Source organism: Phaenicophaeus curvirostris, chromosome 3 (assembly GCF_032191515.1).
Source record: "Phaenicophaeus curvirostris isolate KB17595 chromosome 3, BPBGC_Pcur_1.0, whole genome shotgun sequence".
In the NCBI taxonomy this organism is placed as follows: domain Eukaryota; kingdom Metazoa; phylum Chordata; class Aves; order Cuculiformes; family Cuculidae; genus Phaenicophaeus; species Phaenicophaeus curvirostris.
This window is the reverse complement of record NC_091394.1, coordinates 69,295,572-69,301,571: the sequence shown is the minus strand read 5'-3', so window position 1 is coordinate 69,301,571 and position 6,000 is coordinate 69,295,572. Positions and strand designations below refer to the sequence as shown.

At 47.0% G+C, this 6,000-nt stretch overlaps 1 protein-coding gene across 1 annotated transcript in view; it reads left to right on the top strand.

The window, feature by feature from the left end:
* Positions 1-292: 292 nt before the first annotated feature.
* The window catches only part of ZNF704 (zinc finger protein 704), an 85,157-nt gene continuing 79,449 nt past the window's right edge, over positions 293-6,000 (top strand). Inside the window, exon 1 of the mRNA XM_069854291.1 lies at positions 293-403. The gene's annotated coding sequence lies outside the window, so the exon portion shown is untranslated. The remainder of the gene's footprint in view (positions 404-6,000) is intronic.

The window sequence follows — 6,000 nt, the reverse complement described above, 5'->3', positions numbered from 1 at the left end:
ACTCCAGTCCGGGTTTTGTCGGCGGGGCGGGCTGGCGGCGCGGCCCCCGCGAGGAGGGCGCGCGCTGGGGGCGCGGGGCCCGGCTGGCCGCGGCCCCCTCGGCGGCTCCGTTCCGCTCCGCTCCGTTCCGGGCGGGATGCAGGCGCGGCGCCCGGCCAAGCGCGGCGGGCGCGGCGGGCGGCGCGCGGGGCCGGCGCGGGAGGGCGGCGCGCGGCCCCCCCCGCGGGAGGGCTGCTCCGCCGCCGCCGCCGCGCCCGACGAGGAGGACGGGGACGACGACGCGGTGGAGGACGAGGAGGAAGAGGAGGAGGAGGAAGAGGAGGAGGGGGAGGGCGGCCTGGGGAGCGGCGCCCCCGCCGCGCTGACCGCGCACGGCAGGGCCCCCCTCCGCGGCGGGGGGAAGGTGCGTCCCGGCGCGGGGAAGGTGCGGGGCCGGCCGCTGCCCCGCCCGCTGCGGCTGCCGGCGGCGCTGCGAGCCGTGCGGGGCCCCCGGGGCGGCGGCGGCGGGATCCCCGGCGGCCGGCAGGGCTCCCGCGCGGGGGTGGCCGTGGGAAGCGTGGAATCGGAGAGGAGTTTGGGCTGGAAGGGACCTTAAACATCACCTAGGGCCACCCCCCCTGCTCGGGGCAGGGACGTCCCACCAGACCAGGCTGCCCCAGGCCGCTTCTAGCCTGGCCTTGAACACCTCCAGGGATGGGGAACCCCGCGGGCGAGTCCTGAAAAGTTTAGGAGCGTGGCAGTGCTGTGCCCATCCCTCCGTCCCCATTCCCTGCCCCCCGTGCCCGTTCTTTCTCCCCCCCCCGCCGCTGCCCATTCCCCCACCTCCGTCCCCGTTCTCCTCCTCCCCCTCCCCGGTGCCCGTTCTCCTCCCCCCCTTCCCCCCCCCCGCCCCGCTGGCCCGTTTTGCCCCCCTTCCCCGTGCCCATTCTCCCCTCCCCGTGCCCATTCCCCCATTCCCCCCCTCCGCCCGTGCGCATCCCACCGCCTCGGATTTCGGTGTGGGTCAGATCAACCTGCTGAATGCTCGCAGGCTCAGATTCCGCAGGCCTGGTGTCAATTATTTTACCCCGAGAGGTTTAATTTTCTCTTGGGACCCAATAGTAGGGTGAAGTCTGTCTGTAGGCCTGCAGAGGGTTCTGCACTGGTTATGGAAAATAGGTGTAGGTGGAAGTTCAAAGAGGTTTGGATTGATGTTGTTTGGGTTTTTTTCTAAATAGATAATGATCCTTACTTAACAGATCTGGATTGCTCTGGTAGTAGTGCCATCTTACCTTTGGGGACTTTCCCATACTCACAGAAGAGAAAATAAAGGAAACGAACCCTAATGAACCAAATAACAAAAAACATCCCCAGAGGTGAGAGCAGCAGAAGAACAAGCTGTCCTTGTATCAGGGTATGTGTGATATAGCATTAACAGGATAAACCTGACCCAGGTGGGTCATTGGACCCTGTCCATCTAGTTCTTCAGTGAGTCTGTCAAAAGCCATGAGGTGTAGTTATAGTCTGGATAGCTCAGACTGTCCATGCCACTGAGGCTTGATGGGCTGGGACAACTTAGTTGCTACAAAACCTTTCTACATTTGACAGGTAGCCTAAGGATGAAGGGTACCATAATGAGCTTCGGGTCCCATCAGTCTCCCCATCGCACTGAAACTCCCAAGTGGCAGAGAAGGCTTAGAGAAACTTCTTTGTATCTATTAGGAAAAAAACTGTGGGATGCTCAAGTAGGGCACAGTAATCTGAAATACCCTCTAGATTACATAGACATAATCTGCATATAATGTGGGTTATCTGAGTGTACTCTTCTTGTTATCAGCCCTTGACAGGTTTCTGAGTGGCACATCTGTTTGTATAAGTAAAGGTTGCTGGTATTTCTGCCTCGCACTCAAGACTGTATATGTGCGTATGAGAACATTGGCTTGTGTGTATTTACTTCCCTGGATGGTGTATCTGCCTCATAGATGAGAAGAGTGGATTAATGCATATTGGGCTGCTTTTAGTGCATGTAATAAACTCTCAAGTCATGTTCAGTAGCCAGGTGCAGATGGTTACTCTCTTTGGAACAATATTTCTAACTTGCTTGGGTTTTGTTTCTACTATTTATGCTTCTGGGTACTATAAACTAAGTAAACAGTTATAATTTAACATTTTAAAGAAATGGGCTTTGGTTTCTGTGTATTTCTTTTGGGATTGTTAGTATAGGATTATATAAAGCTTAATCTAAGGATACTTCCAAGTAATTTTAAAACAACAGATGAAGCGTGAGAGAAGTAGATATAAAATGAATGCAGAGGTCCAACTGCAAAGCTTTAGGAGAGTAATAGGGCTTGCACGATCTGACTGTAGCTTGTCAAATGGGATTCCTGCCAAATGGAGAACTGGCATGGGGCCAGCAGCATTTGACTCCCAGACCTTGTCTTCTGAGTTGGCATCTGGGCGCAAAGGGTATGGAAGAGGTGTCTGCTGCTGAGAGAGGGCATACATTGTTGCAGAGTCCAATACCCTTGAGAGCAAAAGACATCTTAAAGAGCTTCAGAATTTCATCAGACTTGAAAGCCAAGTGGTTCGGGTGCTTGTTTTGCAATATATGCTATCCAGATAATGCAATTAAAAAGCTGCACACAGTGTTTTGGTGTTTGGATGTGGATACAGATGATACGCCTGCACACTTGATGTCTGTGCGCTTGGGTTAAATGGCGTTTTACAGCTAGAGGTTTCCTGGGCTCCTCATAGTCACTTCCATGGAGTGCCTGTGGGTACATGGGTGTATGCATCATAGGGTCTGCAGTGCAATTAATATTTTTTTAAGCGCCTGATAATATGGTCTAGTCAAGATGAAAATAGTACCTTCACCATCAGGTCTTGTAGCTGTGTTATCTCTACCAGAAAAGAGTCCCCTGTGTGGTTGCACCACTGGTGGCCTGGTTTTGACCCTCACTTGAGCATGGGAGTAGAGAGGGTAGAAGTAGTACTTTATAAAGACAAATTTTATTACTCCAGTTTCTTAAGTCTTGGAAGGAGAGAACAGAGTGAGATAGGCTGTTGTCATGGGGGAGATACAAAAATTGCTTCTTAATATTGCTGTAGCCACATAGGTGTCCAAGTGGAGGACAGTGCAGAAGGTTTTTGTTGCTCTTTTTTCCCGTGTGTTTTAACAGAGTGCTGGAAGAGGCATGATGGTGCTGCGTGTAAGTGGTGGGTAATGGCAGGAGAGCCAGAGAGACTGAGAGAACCTGTAAATTCTAGTTGAGAAGTGCTGGGATGCTTACTTTGTCAGAACTAGTTCATTCATCTGCATAGAAAAACAAATAACACCAAGGTGCTAATTATACAAACTCTTTTGCATGTGAAACACTTTTTGTGCAACCCATACTTGCTGCTTTGGCTGCATCTAGATTTCCAGCCATTTGAAATTTGCTGAAAAAGGAGAAATAGCATAATTAACAATACTTTTGTCTTGAAACATGTATTAATTTGCAGTCCTATTTATTTCTTGTTTTGTATGGAGCTTGGTTCAAGATACCACAGGCAGCCACATTAGTATTGTGCTGGGGTTAAATCAGTCTGTGAAAACTGCTCTTTTTGGTTATATGGAGAGAAAGTTATGAAGTAGGGTCCATCAGCACTCTGATGCTGACTTTATCGGGTACTTGGCAAGCAAGCCCCACTGGAAATCGCAGAGCTACGCTTTCTTGCCTGTAAACCACTAAAGTACTGTGATTGAAGATTGGGGCTGGTAATGAACACGGGCTTGTGATAACTTGCCAACATGTTGCAATATTTTCTCTACTGTTATAAATAGTGAAGGAGTTAGTGTTTTCTTCTGTTTAGCCTCGTTGAGCTGCCACTTTATCTCCAACCCGATTTTTGTCCCCAGGCTCAGAGTATGGACACAGGACATTTCTAACTCAGCTGACCAAGCATTATTTTGCTGTGGTCTCTGCCCTTTATCTTACCATAACCACTTGTGAAATTATCCATTCCAGATGTTGGCTTACGCGTGAACGCTTCTTGGTAGTTTAGAAAGATGAAGTTCCCTGCAAATGGATTTTTTCCTGCAAATCTATAGCTCCCAAAATCATGAGAAATAAGCAGATGAAGAGTCTGAAAACTAAAGACCTAGATGACTGTGCTGTGACACTGGAGAACTATGAAAGCCCAAGCTGTGTAAGCAAAACTTCAAATTCATGCCTGTTGGGCTCAGTTTTGCCCACCTTGCAAAGCCCGGAGCACATACAAGTCTGTGCTAAGAGTTTCATAGCAGGGATGACAGGCATTAGTACGAGTCTAGGTTGATCAAGTAAAAAGTATGCTTTTGGATATGATGGGGTTTGGCTTTTTTAGGTTTTGTTTGGTTGGTTGGTTTGTTTGTTTGTGGTGGTTTGGGGTTTGTTTTTTTTAAATAGAGACATCTGTGTGGTATGTGGGATATAGAAGAATCTTCAGAATTTGTCTGGAAGAAATCATTTGCCTGTTACATGTGTTCTTTGGCTGGGTTGAATTTTCTATCTGCTCCTTTTCACCTTTTCTCTGCTTTCATTCTAAAGCCAGGTTGTGAACTCATTGTCATCCTTTAAATTAGACTTTCACCTTTACTGTTTGAGTGAGTTATAGGCTCTTATTAGTGTTTTTGTTTGTTTGCAAAAATTGGACAGGAAATGCAAAGCAAATAAAAAGAGTGTGCATTAGCTTCAATTTCACAGATTTATGTTACTGTAGCATGTTGCTGAACAGAGTGGGTAGGAATTTAATGTTATTGCTGCTGCTGAACAATCTGTGGTGGGATCACTTTCACTGTTCTGGCACCTTGTCAGACTTTCCAATCCCAAACTATGATTGCCCTGACATTTGCCTTATTGTATTAAAAAAATACATGTGTGGGTGGTATTTGTTGTTTGACAACAAAATTAATGACAACAGGAAACTGCAAAACTTCTGTAGCTTGAACTTTGGATAAAAATACACATCTTTTTATTGGTGGTTTTAAAATCCTGACTCAGCTGAAGTTGATGGGAGAATCCCACTAGTTTAGGCAGATTTGGAGTTTCAGCCTAATTACCTAACCACAAATGTGGATCCGTTAGTCTCCTAAGGCCTTTCCACAACAGCCGGGATAATTTTTAAGTATTGCCTAAAGACCGTAGGAGACTGTTGTGATCACTGGACAAGTAATCAGAGGGAAGGTAAAATGTCTCAGTGAAGAGATACTGAAGTGTGAAATTATATAGCTCATTTTTTTGCCATCTTTAACGTATTTTTTTTAATGTAGTGGATAAAAAGTTATTTGAACTTTAGATAGGCAGCGCAGTTATGACAAGCAGTCATAAGACTGGATGGTTACTTAATTTTTTTTGTGCTTCACCAGATAAAGTAGCTGCTACAGGCTGCATCATACTGAACGAATTGTATAAGCTGGACTTTGTAAAGCTGACAAGCCGAACATCTGATCCAACCTGATCTTTATGTATACATGCATATCCCATTGAAATGGCTGAAGGAACTATCTTTGGATCAAAAAAGCTTTTGACCTCCTATTTCTCAACAAGTCCCTTTTTTTTCTTTTTTTTTAATGGAATTGTGACAAATGTAAGTACTGCCAAAGGAAAAAAAGTCTTATTTTTTACTGTAAAATACTTCTACAGAGACTATTGCCGTGCAGTTCTTGCCTGGTTTACAATCTAGGTTACTGGTGGTTCCTCTAGTTGCTTGTTCACTGGTGCTGCGTAAGGCAATGGGCAGTGGTCCTCATCTGGCTTACAGAGCCGTATGGAAAAAGTAGAAAAATTAATAAAGGTGAAATGTTGGTTGCTAAGTATTTACAGTGATATTTTTTATTTCAACATGTGTGGCCACCAGTGCTTTAGACAATTGTCCTTACTTTCTCAGGGCTGGAGCATAATGGTTGGCCTTGTAGGTGTTTCTCTTTCCATGCTGGGAGGTTGCTCTGCTGGAGCAGCAGCCTTTGTGGCACAGCATGCTTTTGTGCCTAGGTGCTGGGTA